Raw genomic sequence first — 13,858 nt, forward strand, 5'->3', positions numbered from 1 at the left:
TCACCACCCCCTCCTTTCAATTTATTACCTATGCCTCCCTAAGTACGGAGCCCCGAAGACTTCCGGACAGCTCCGACGTCCGCTAGTGCACTCCTGCCTCTGCTGGGCAATACACTTGCCTGCCCTGCAGAGCTGTTAGACACTGGTCCGGGGTCGGCACCGAAGGTTGCCGATGCGGGCCGCTATTGGCCGCGATGGCCGCGATGCCTTAGACAAGGCCCGAGGGTAGGGCATTTGGCCTCAGCAACTCTAAAGGGAGTGCTGTGCCCCCTAGCTGTCTCTTGGCCCTCATTTCGGACTCACTGGGGTTGCCTTGTTGGGGTCAGGACTTAGGGGTCGTGGTCACATCGATATTAGAGCTAAAGTACTATAATGTAGTATACAGGATATATATAGGAGGAAGAAATGAATGGAAGCGGACCCGGGCCGAAGGCCGAAGGGTCCGGAAGCAAACAAGGATAAGGAGCGGGGTTGGCCGCATAGCGGCCGGCAATGACCGAGGGTCAAAACAAACAATAACAGATAAATAAAGGAAAGAGCGTAGGGCCGCAATAGCGGTGATGGTATCGTAGCGGCGCTGGACTCGGAGTTGGGCCAGAGTCGGGTGCAGGGATGATAGCGGTCCTGTAGGGGCCAAGTGGGCGGGGTAGGGGAGTCACGCTGGGCACGGTGCCGGAGGCGGACTCAGGGTGGGAAGGTTGGTGCAGCAGCAGGGGAGTCGGCCAAGTGTAGGGGAGCCTAGGGGCAAGCGGGGAAGTGAGCAGGGAGTCCTCAGGGAGGGTAGGGCTGAGGTTGGGGCTCGCGCTCATGCTCGCATAGCGGGAACGGGCTCGGGCGGCATCGGGACGGGCAGCTAATGGGCCGGAATGCACGGCCGTGACAAGAGCCCACCTTCGGGCCTATCCCTCCTTTCCGTTTCTGGGTTATCGCCTGCCTTCCCATTAACCCCACGACCCAACTCGTCGGTAATATTCAGTCGGCTAATGTTTAACCCCGTTAGCTCCGCTCCATTCGGCTCCACCATTTGCAGACCCGTCTTCACTGTAACCATATATATATCCAACTTGTACATAGGTTACACTTCAGTAATAAAATCAACTAGAGTTAACCCCCTTCAGTTCTGGTTGCCAGTTAGTAAGTTAGGGCACGGACATGTTACTAGGCACAGCACTCTTGGCATAAGTCGCTGAGGCCGAAGCCCTCCACCATGGAGACTTTCCTTCGTCTCGAACCTGGTCTCTGACAGGCTGAGTGAACGTGGGATGAGGACAACTGGAATATCTGACCTCAGCTTGTGGGAACAACATTTGCAGAGGCAAATGTTGCTGTGTGCCAGCTGAGATACTGAGTATCTCACCTTGGCTTGTGGGAACAAAATTTGCTGAAGCAAATGTTGCCATGCATCAGTTGAGATACTGAGTATCTCACCTGAGCTTGTGGGAACAGAATTTGCAGAAGCGAATTTTGCGTGCATCAGTTGAGATACTGAGTGTCTCACCTGAGCTTGCGGGAACAAAATTTGCGGAAGCAAATGTTGCAGTGCACCCATTGAGATACTGATGTTATACTTCAAAAAATTGCAAGCAAATGCAGTCACCATTGAGATACTGAGTATCTCACCTGAGCTTGTGGGAACAGAATTTGCGGAAGCAAATATTGCCGTGTGCCAGTTGAGATACTCAGTATCTCACCTCAGCTCGTGGGAACAAAATTTGTGGAAGCAAATATTGCCATGCATCAGTTGAGATACTCAGTATCTCACCTGAGCTTGTGGGAACAGAATTTGTGGAAGCAAATGTTGCCATGTGTCAGTTGAGATACTGAGTATCTGTCAGAGACCAGGTTGAGACGAGGGAGTGTCTCCGTGGTGGAGGGCTTCGGTCTCAGCGACTTGTGCCAGGAGCGCTGTGCCAAGTAACACATCCGTGCCCTAACTTACTAACTGGCAACCAGAACTGAAGGGGGTAAACTCTAGTCGATTTTATTACTGAAGTGTAACCTATGTACAAGTTGGATATATATAGTTACAGCGAAGACGGGTCCGCAAATGGTGGAGCTGAGCGGAGCGGAGCTAATGGGGTTAAACATTAGCCAACTGAATGTTACCAACGAGTCGGGTTACGGGGTTAACGGAAAGGCAGGCGATAACCCAGAAACGGAAAGGAGGGATAGGCCCGAAGGTGGGCTCTGCGGGCAGGCGAGTGTATTGCCCAGCGGAGGAAGGAGTGCATTAGCGGACATCAGAGCTGTCCGGAAGCCTTCGGGGCTCCATACTTAGGGAGGCGTAGGTAATAAATTGAAAGGAGGGGGTGGTGACCATCGAGGGGTACCAAGGGGATTGCGGAATACAGGAGCTCCGAGGTTAGTGAGGAAGGAGCGGAGGTAGACCGGAGGGATCGGAGGGATCGGAAGTTGATGGCCAGGGATGGATATGACAGTATCTCACCTGAGCTCATGGGAACAAAATTTGCGGAATATTGCTGTGCACCAGTTGAGATACTCAGTATCTCACCTGAGCTTGTGTGTTACGGATACGGAGTCTCCAACGACCATATCCATTGCATAGTCATGGACTTCTCCTCTCTATCGCTCCCCCTCTTTCTCTCTTTTGTCCTCTATCCCGATACCCTACCCTCCTTATTCGTTCTACCATTTCCTCCCCCCCCTCGTGCAAAGCTTTCCCCATTGGGGTTTTGGTGCTGGCCGAGGTTACTTGTGTTTCATGGGATTTCCCATGACCTTACCATTTGTAGATGGTCACGCGTCTTGTATGGAAACCGCCGAAGGTGGTTCCCGCTAACTAACAACTGCTCTACAACTGTCTTGTGTGTCGTCTTCTGTAACAACCCTCCCTGTGACTCAACTGAACCCGTGTGATTGTACAACTCTCAACATGTCTTATAAGTCTGGTTATATCGAGTCCTCTAACGGCCCTCGCCGTGAGAACTCGAGGTCGTGAGTCGAAGACTCTCGACATGTATATCGTCCTATGGAATCTGTACCCTATAGGTCCTCATCACTCCGCTCTCCCCCCAGTACTCGACATACGACGTCATATCACGATCATGGAGATCGTGAATACTCTGAGGCCCACTTTCCTGTGATGCCGGCACGTTCGCTACGCAAACGCCAAGTAGCCGCCCATCCACCATCTGTTCCCTCCTTTGTCAGTCATCATGTTTCCCTGCCAACGGTACGTTCCCTTTGGGAATGCCAAGTCACCGAAGGCCTGTTAGTCAATCCTCATTCCATGCTTATGATATCGACCCGCTACCAGTACGTTCGCACTGCGAACGCCAAGTACCCGATGGCAGCTATACAAAGTTCTCGCCCATCTCACAAGTCGCGACCTCGCACATGGCACGCTCCATTGAGGAGCACCAAGTACCCATGGCTGACCCGTCCGTCCTGGCATCTCCGACTACCTCCCATCAATCCCTTAATAGCTCACCACATCACCAATCACGATCGATGGGAATTCAATCGTCCACTCCCAGGCAAGACTGGGATCACTCATCGATTACATGTCCCGTTATGGTACAGACTAGACACGACCTTCGTCATCCCTCTATAAGAACAGATCGAGGAATGGGGAATTCCCCCCATCCCCAGTGCGAGAAACTCGCACCATGCCACCAAAGACGGTGTCCCTGTTGGGAGACAAACCAGTCACCCCGGTCCAAGTGACACATGAATTGTATCCTCCTTCCCGCTCCACGAGGATCAGTCAGTCGGATCGTAGATCCAACTCGAGAGATACCTCGCCAGTAGGTGAAGATGTGCATTCCTCACCCAGCGCATTCCTAAGACAACAAGCTCTCAGGCAAGTCATCGAAGCTCTTGGAGAGTTTGAAGGTGGAATTTTTGAGGATTCGAATAACTACATGAAACATATACGAAATTGGCGCCATCTCGCTCCCGCTGATCTCGAGAAGGAGTCTGTTGGAGCCGGTCTTGAAGGAGAGCCTTTGAGATATCGACTAGGGACTGTATGGCAGGTCGAGCTAACCGACCTGCTCATGAAAATTACCGAGTTCACCCAGCTAGCCACCAAGGCCAACTTAGCCGCAGGTGATTTTGTAGTGGATCCCCAAGGTGACCTCGCCCTGATATTCACCATAAGAGGATGGTCGTCGCCTAAGGAGTTCAGCATTGCTTGGAACTTCCTAGACCAGTGTTTCAACTCCTTCGAAAAACATTTCGACGCCATCAAGAAAGCTGCTCGTCCTTCACAAGAATTTGACGAGTCGCACATGAGTGGACTCAGATTGGCGAATGTCTCGCCCGCCAAGTTTACGGATCCTGGGCAAGTCGAGGAGGTGTGGTCGACCGAAATGCGACCCACTCGTCAACCTGAAGCCCTCCCGTCGGGATGGACCACTTTTGAGGATCTCACATCTCCCGCTGAAGAGACCACTTTCATTTGTAAACGCACCCAACCGTCCGGGGCCTTCCTGGTGCCCAGACCAAGTATTAATGTCGCTTCAGGGATGCTGCCCAGAGACGAACCCTTGAGGCCATTCGTCACGATTCGTCGAGAGACCAACGCCTTCGAGAACCCCAAGGAAAACGTGGGTTACACAGAATTTGTGAGAGGTTTGAAGGTCGGAAGGAAGACAGAGCTGGGACCTGTCGAGGATAGACTCGATCCTGACAATTGTGGACCCGAACCCCCTTGTGTTCCTCTCCATCCAGCAAATGAAGGACCCATTGGATCCAGAGATCCAGATCATGATCCAAGACAACCACCTCTCGACCCCTGGCAGCCGCCACCACGAGGTACGGGTCCACCACCCCCATCAGGACCACCGCCTCCACCTGGACCACCTCCTCCGCCCAGTGGGGCTCCATACCCAGGGTACATTCTACCCGTCAGATATGCTGGGGCACCGCCCCCTCCCCCACCTCCCGGACCTGGAGCGTTGGCAGCGCCTCAGCAGAATCCTGGATACAGACCTCCTCTCGACCGTACGCAACCTTACGTGGATCGCAAATATACAACGTCAGACTTCCCGGAGTTTGATGGTTCGATCGACAGCTATATAACGTGGTGCAGCCTATGTCGGAACCTGGCCAGGCACTCGCCTGCTTTCGCCCAACAAATGACCCGCATACTTCCTGATCATTTCAAGGGTGCTCTGGCAGACTGGTGGTCGACTGTACCGGTCGCCAACAAGTTGTATTTTACCACCAATTGGGAAGATTTACACAGATATGTGCTACATTTCTTCCTAACACCCGCCTTCCTCGACAAGATTCGAGATCGATTCCACGCTTGCAGATACCGTAAGGGTGAGAGGTACTCTAAGGAGTCCCCACACGACTTCGCAACTCGCAAACTACGACTCTTGCGCATCCTATATCCACTTGCCGATGTTCCCGGACCAGAGGTCTTGAGGGGCGAGGCCCAAAGACTTCTAGAAGACATCCCGAAAGGATGGTGGGCCCACCTCAACATCGATCAGGTCAACACAGCCAAAGAACTCTTACGGCTGACTAAACTTAAGCATGACGAATTAGTAGCCAGCGACGAGTTCAGTATCGACGCTTTAGCGAACCGAGTCGCCTGCATTAATTTGGAGAGGAATAAACACGGAGGAGACCGTGTCGAGACCAGAAGCGTCGCCGTCACGTCCAGGAGCCAGACCTACCCTACAAGCAACTTTAAGTCGCGGAAGAAACCGCCCAGACCGTGTCGACACTGTGGAAGTGCGAACCATTGGGACAACAACTGTCCCCCTAGGAAGGCTGATAGAGCCAGGAACGACCGTAAGGAGCGTGACAACTCGTCCAAGTTGGAAAGTACCTACCAACAGGCTTATGCTGCCTTAGTGGAAGGTCAGGAAGCAGAATTCGCAGTGGCCTACACAGAGTTTTGTACCCTGTCCGATTCCGAATCGTCGGATGTACCTGACATAGATAATGCCGAAGATTCTTCCTTTTCTTACATTGCGGCCTGTACGTGGAAGGAGATCCTGCCCGACAAGAGACTCATTGGGGCCACCCTGGTCCCAGGAGAGATATATGAAGCTCATAAGATATTCGAGCGACCCCCGGGTCAGCAGTCCTTAGGATCTGACACTTGTCGGGTCCGTTGTCGCATCAATGCAGTAGACGGGATCGAGATAGAAGCGTTGGCCGACTCTGGGGCAGCCTGCATGCTAATATCGACCGACCTGTACAACCGTATAAAAGGAGAGGGTACCCGCATAAAGCAAGGATTGAAATTGAATTTGGTCCAGCTAACAGGGAAGGCTAAATGTCAAGGCTACACGACGATTGACTTATACCTGCCCTCACAACGTGGTCATGTCCTGTTGCGAGGTGTGGAAGCTTACGTACTCAAAGGGATGACCATCCCTCTGTTGATAGCCGAAGACGTGCAGACAGTGTTCCAGCTGTATACTATGCACCCACCCGAACGAGAATACTGGCAAGTGGCAGACTCAGACCACCAGGTTCCCCTCAAGAGCCAGATTCATCACGTGCCTGTCTATCCAGTTATAGCCGGTCCTTCTCATTCTCGAGAACCTAAACGAATGAACGTCTCGGGTACAGGTCGACTAAAAGTTGCGGAGGATGTGACCTTAGAACCGTACACAGTCCGCCTGGTGGGGGTCACTGGTAACTTCGACCACAACTCGGGAGTTCGCCTTGTCGAAGGACGGAGGACGGGATGGAAGCAGGGTGACTGCCTGCCACCTCCAACCATGCTCGTAAACACTGCCCATCCCATTAGGCTGCCCTTGACCAATCCGAACCCATACCCGATCAAAGTCCAGAGCGGGACAACGATAGCATCCATGAGTAATCCCAACGAGGATCTAGATAGCGCCAAACAACTAAGCGAGCCTCAGATCCGTGAATTCCAGAGTAAAGGACTATTGATACAGGCTGTCGCAGCGGAAGCCAACGTCCTGGGACAACCTGAGGAAGTCCAAGAGATTGACGGAGCTTTGGTCGGACCAAAGACAGCGGAGACGATACCTGGAGACGAAGTCCTTCCTGAAACTTTGGTGGATGTAGTAGACGTAAACCCAGAGTTATCGTCCGAAGAAAAGGAACAGCTCCGAGCCTTGGTGCAGAAGCACGAGAGGGCCTTCGCTATGGCTGGGAACCTGGGATGATATGATGCCCGCATGCATATATCATTAAAAGAAGGCACAAGGCCCATCTCGCTTCTGCCATACCACGCCTCCCCTCTGAAAAGAGAAATCATCGATAAACAGTTAGACACCTGGCTAGAGATGGGAGTGATCGAGCCGTCCCCGAGTCCCTGGGGCGCCCCGGTTATAATCGTCAGCCAAAGAGGGAAGAATAGGCTCTGTGTGGATTGGTGAAAACTGAATGAGGTCACTATCCCGGATGAGTTCCCCATTCCAAGACAAACGGATATTCTACAGGCCCTTTCCGGCTCCCAGTATATGTCAACCTTCGACGCGCTATCAGGGTTTACGCAACTTGAGTTTGATCAAGAATCGAGAGATAAGACGGCTTTTCGTACCCATCACGGATTGTTTCAATTTACGAGGATGCCCTTTGGGTGGTGAAATGGCCCACCCGTGTTCCAAAGAGTCATGCAGGAAGTCCTAGCTCCTTTCCTGTGGCAATTCGCCCTAGTGTACATCGACGACATCGTAGTATACTCCACGTCCTTCGCCCAACACTTGGCACATATAGATCGAGTTCTCGATGCTATAAAAAGGGCTAACCTCACGCTTTCGCCGCCCAAGTGCCATTTAGGATACCAGAGTTTGTTGCTACTGGGTCAAAAGGTATCTCGCCTGGGACTCTCCACTCACAGGGAAAAGGTGCAAGCCTTACTGGAGATTGAAGAACCCCAAAACAGGAAGACGCTGCGTACCTTCCTTGGAATAGCGGTTTACTTCTCCTCGTTCATACCTCAGTATTCACTCATTGCCAGACCCCTCTTCGACTTGTTGAAAGATGGGGCTCCCTGGATCTGGCACGAGCCATGCAAACAAGCCTTCTCATTGCTGAAATACGCCCTAGCCATGGCTCCAGTCAGGGGACACCCCATGAAAGGGCTGGGTTAAGGCTCTATACCGATGCGTCTGACGTAGCTTTGGCGGGTACATTACAGCAGATACAGCCGATGACTATTAAGGACCTCAAGGGGACATGCGCCTACGAGAAGTTGAAACTTGCATACGATCGGCAGGAGCAGATCCCTGAGTTGGTAAAGAAGCTGAACGCCAGGCGAGATGATCGTCCCCTACCTGCACAGTGGGCATCCGCTTTCGAAGAATCTACCGTCCAGGTGGAAAGAGTTATCGCGTATTGGAGTCGAACGTGCAAGGGTCCGGAGACCCGATACTCGGCAACCGAGAGAGAAGCCTTAGCAGCTAAGGAATCGTTAGTCAGGTTCACACCGTTCATCGAAGGCGAGGACCTACTCCTGATCATGGACCACGCGGCACTGCAATGGGCGAGGACCTTCGAAAACTACAATCGTTGCCTAGCGGCATGGGGTCTAGTCTTCGCAGCATTCCCGAAGATGACCATAGTCCACCGCCTGGGCCTTGCACATTCTAACGTAGACCCCTTATCTCGCTTGGCCCGGACCCTGGAAACGATATCCCCGAACGTGGAGAAGCTACTCAGCCTGGAAACCAGCCTGGCTCAGGAGGACCTTATCCAAAGTTGGAGCACGTATCTGCGCAAGGACCCAGCGAAAGGAGCCTTTGTGGTTACCAGGGCACGGTCTAACGTTGTAGATAAGTTAGACCTATCACGTAGCATGGACATAGTGGACGAAGATCAGGTGGAAAAGAGCATGACAAGTTTATGGTTGAGTTTAGCCCCGAGAACAGCCGAGGAATTCTGTCTGGCCTACTACACGGACGAAGAATTCGGGGACATATACCGTAAAACTCTTGATGGCGGTGTATCAGGAGGCGCCTACCAAGTGTCGGAGGAAGGGTTGCTACATTGGGACGATATGAAAGCCTTGGAAGAGCTTGAGGTAGAAGAGGTGGTGGGGCACAGGAAGCAGAAAGGGAAACTCCTGTACAGAGTGAGATGGAAAGGATATGGGGTGCAAGACACCTGGGCAACCAAAAGAGACCTCCGAAACGCCCCCGAGATCCTCAGAAGGTATAGATCGAAGGCAGGCCTGAGCAGACGTGAATAAGCGCCCACTTCCTGATCGGGTATCCACACGAAGTCAATTAACGGCACGTGAACAGGATACACTTCGATCACCTCCCATCTCCATCGTTTTCCTCTCACGATCCCATCAACGAACCTAACTGACAATGTCTCTCAGACTGGCAAGTATGAGCTGCAGGCCCACCCCACATAACTCTGTTGCGATCATGGACAAACACAGATGGGACTGCCCAGGTCTCGAGGCAGCCGAAGTATCGTCTGAGCCCTTCAAGAGAGCCCCATCCGACCCTATTGTCATATCCATACAATCCCGACCCCCGCTCCGGGCTCCTGGAACTCTGAACCTGACTTCTGGAGCCCTACTTCCCTTCCGTCACCTTCTCCTTGCCAACTCCCAAGAGGTTATCCCACCTCCGGCTCGGACACCACCTTCGGTCCGACTCCAGAACACTCCGGGTCCGACCTCATCCTCAACACCTTCCAGACGAGTATGCAAAACCTATGCTCCCGACTCCAGACCTCCGCTCTGGAATCCCGTTTGCGTCTCTGTCTCCGGAACCTCCGGTCTTAGCTCTGACCTCGGACTTTGACCCCACCTCCGCTTATACCCATTGTATTGGTTAGCTCATTCCATTTAATTATGTTTGCCAATATTCTGGAGTTTAACTTCCGAGTTCGGACTTTCCAGACTTATGTCGGACCTTGCAACTATTGCATTGTCCTATTCAATTCCGCTATTCTCCCTCATTCCTATTTGAGCTGCTGCTTCCTTTCTATTCAGTCAGCTAGCCATTCCCCACTCCCAACCTCCTTCCTTCCTCCTTGGGCCTTGGCCCTTCATTCCTCCTTTGAGAAACACCATTGAGTCAAACCCTTGACCCTCGGTGTTGTTCCTCTTTCCAGCTCCCTTTGTCTCCTTTCAGAGTACCCTTGCTCCTTTTGATTCCAGACCCCTCCTTATATACAATGTACATAGTAACTTGTAACCTCAGTCCGAAATCGACATGAATTCCCCCCAAGAGACTTTCCCTCTGCTAGATCCGAAATTAGGGACCCCTAGGACAACCAGCAATGGCACAGCGCTCCACCCGAGTCGCTGAGGCCGAGGTCCTTCCATGATAAGTCTCCGATTCCACTCCGGAGTCGTCCGAATCCGCTAGTTCTAACACCTATGTGGTTAAACGGGCAGCTGGGACCCCTCGACCCGACCTTTGCGCACATTGCTTTGCACCACATAAGACCCGGTGCTCGATCTCTGGATCGATTGTGGCTCTTGCTACCTGAATATCACCACCTCAACGAGGCCGAAGTGCTGAGAGAAAACGGGAACCAGAATGTTCCACCTCGTTGTGATTGCCTAACGAATTGAGGGAAGTAATATACAAAGTCGAGTCCAAGTCGGGTGGCGAGCACGAGTTGGACAGTCACATCTTTGCCTTCCAGTTCGCTCCCTGGCAACACCCCTTCACCATAATATCTCGATATACCTACATACTCCGGATCATTTCCCTCCTTACCGCTTTCGTCAATTACACCCGGATCCATGAACACCTGATGGAAGTAGATGTCCAAGAGGGACGTAAGATATCCTGGCTGGAACCCCCGAAAGGAATTTTTCTCGAAGAAAGCTCGACTGATGATCGACTGACAGCAAGTTCACCCGAGTTCGCGGTATACCTAGCTTGTCAGCTGCCATGTCGTGTAATCAAGAATGGATTGCTCGAAGAACTGGACCTGAGTGGACATGCCGAGGCGGCTCGTAATTATCGACTCCCATTGGCTCAAGGGACTGAAGTCCCTTGGTTCCTCGACTGGCCCAGATGGGAAGATGCGCCCGAACCATTGCCTGGTGCTGAAGACAGGGAGGTCTACGAATTCCGACTCCTGTGGCCTGGTCCACCCCCTTCCAACAAGGACCCGTCCACCCTCAAGTTGGTGGAGAAACATCGTCTAAGCCGGACATTCTACTACCCAGATACCGGACACTTCATGACTCGCGCCGAGGCACAAGAAGTGGTCATGGACGACACTGAGCGACAACTGGCACAGCCAGATTCACCGACTCCTTTCGACGAAGGCTCAGATGAGCTGACATCGGGAACGTTAGGTTTGAACCTAGGAGATGCTTCCATGCCGCCTCCATCTCCCAACTGGCCAGGTGCAGGGAGTTCGGTCTTCCTACCTCCTCCGAATGTGGTGGTGCCGCAACCAAGCGTTCATCCTACCAACACCCCATCCGCCCTTTCCACTGATAACTCTTCCACCTCATCCTCTCCCTCAGGTTCGTCAAACCATAACCGCTGGAGGAAATTGCCTCGAGAAGAGAGAAGGTCCCAACAGTATCCTGGCCGAAGAGAAGGATCAGTCTCGGGTCATTTGGGACAGGCTCGTTGGCAAATGGGGAACGAAACCTGTCGAACTCAGATGGACTCATATCGCCCCGGACCTAGTCGATCCGACTATGACAGAGATGTGGATAGAAGGTGGTCTTCTTGACCTACATCTCGGGAATCGATTGCTCGAAGGGACAGCCGCTCCAACCCGAGAGACTCGAATCCCGATCCTTCCCTTTCTAGCATGGTACCATATAGCGCCGGAGGGCCACAGTCAATTCCGCGGATGCCAACCTTTGCGATGCCGGTCAATCCTACGTGGGTGGTGGACAGCAACACCAACACCGCTGTGCCTGCCTTCATCGTCAACCTGGCAGCTCCTCCAACAACTGTCCATCCTCCTTCTATGACCTGGCCCTACCCCCCGCCTGTGCAGTACCCGGGATCGGATCTGCACCCATCCTCCTCTGGTGGAGCTCAGTACGATTCCCTCCATCCGGATTCCTATCACGAGCATTCGAGAAGCCGGTCGCCCTGGAGAGACGACCTGCGGAGATATGTCCCTTGGGGACCGCGTCATGGTCATTAGGAGACTGGGGGGCGATGTTACGGATACGGAGTCTCCAACAACCATATCCGTTGCATAGTCACGGACTTCTCCTCTCTATCGCTCCCCCTCTTTCTCTCTTTCGTCCTCTATCCCGATACCCTACCCTCCTTATTCATTCTACCATTTCCTCCCCCCCCTCGTGCAAAGCTTTCCCCATTGGGGTTTTGGTGCTGGCCGAGGTTACTTGTGTTTTGCGGGATTTCCCACGACCTTACCATTTGTAGATAGTCACGCGTCTTGTATGGAAACCACCGAAGGCAGTTCCCGCTAACTAACAACTGCTCTACAACTGTCTTGTGTGTCGTCTTCTGTAACAACCCTCCCTGTGACTCAACTGAACCTGTGTGATTGTACAACTCTCAACATGTCTTATAAGTCTGGTTATATCGAGTCCTCTAACGGCCCTCACCGTGAGAACTCAAGGTCGCGAGTCGAAGACTCTCGACATGTATATCGTCCTATGGAATCTGTACCCTATAGGTCCTCATCACTCCGCTCTCCCCCCAGTACTCAACATACGACGTCATATCACAATCATGGAGATCGTGAATACTCTGAGGCCCACTTTCCCGTGATGCCGGCACGTTCGCTATGCGAACGCCAAGTAGCCGCCCATCCACTGTCTGTTCCTCCTTCGTCAGTCATCATGTTTCCCTGCCAACGGTACATTCCCTTTGGGAATGCCAAGTCACCGAAGGCCCTGTTAGTCAATCCTCATTCCACGCTTATGATATCGACCCGCTACCAGTACGTTCGCATGTGAACGCCAAGTACCCGATGGCAGCTATATGAAGTTCTCGCCCATCTCACAAGTCACGACCTTGCACATGGCACGCTCCATTGAGGAGCGCCAAGTACCCATGGCTGACCCGTCCGTCCTGGCATCTCCGACTACCTCCCATCAATCCCTTAATAGCTCACCACATCACCAATCACGATTGATGGGAATTCGATCATCCACTCCCAGGCAAGACTGGGATCACTCATCGATTACATATCCCATTATGGTACAGACTAGACACGACCTTCGTCATCCCTCTATAAGAACAGATCGAGGAATGGGGAATTTCCCCCATCCCCGTAACATTGTGGGAACAGAATTTGCAGAACCAAATGTTGCCATGCATCAGCCAGTATCTCAACATTGCTTGTGGGAACAAACTCTGTGGAAGCAAATTTTGCCCTGCACCAGCTGAGAGATACCTTCATTCCTCCGCCCATAGGTCCCTCCATGTGGAGGTGCCATAGGTGCTAGGTGCCACCTCTGGGATGCCAGGGACTTAGGTGCCAGGGTGCTGAGACCCAAAGGGTACTAGGACATGGAGTGCTAGGGTACTGGGGTCAAGTCCCAGGGAAAATTTCTCAACCCTAGCGACCCAAGTCTAGCCTATAATGTTACAAAAATGGGGCTGGAAGCGCCCATTTTCGTCCGTTCTGGCACAGGAATAGGGAAGGGGGTGGGACATAATGGTTTACAGGTGGTTTCACAGATGGTTTGACATGTGGTGTAACAGATGTTAGCACAGTGGGTTTTTAGTTAATTATTGCTTGGATAAACTATATTACTATATAAATCACATGATACAGAACCCATAAGAGTCTAAAATGGGAAATTCCCATTTCCATAACATATAATGTACCATTAACCAGGCTGTGCAACATGCCTGGACCCAGGCACACCAGGTGATGCCATACACACCGGACACCCCTGAGATCTCTTATGGAGATACCTGGGCAGATATGGCTGTGCACGTAGATGACGTGGCGCTCCCCACGTGACCTC

This window comes from Cantharellus anzutake, assembly GCF_015039405.1.
Source record: "Cantharellus anzutake strain C23 chromosome Unknown EI90scaffold_104, whole genome shotgun sequence".
In the NCBI taxonomy this organism is placed as follows: Eukaryota; Fungi; Basidiomycota; class Agaricomycetes; order Cantharellales; family Hydnaceae; genus Cantharellus; species Cantharellus anzutake.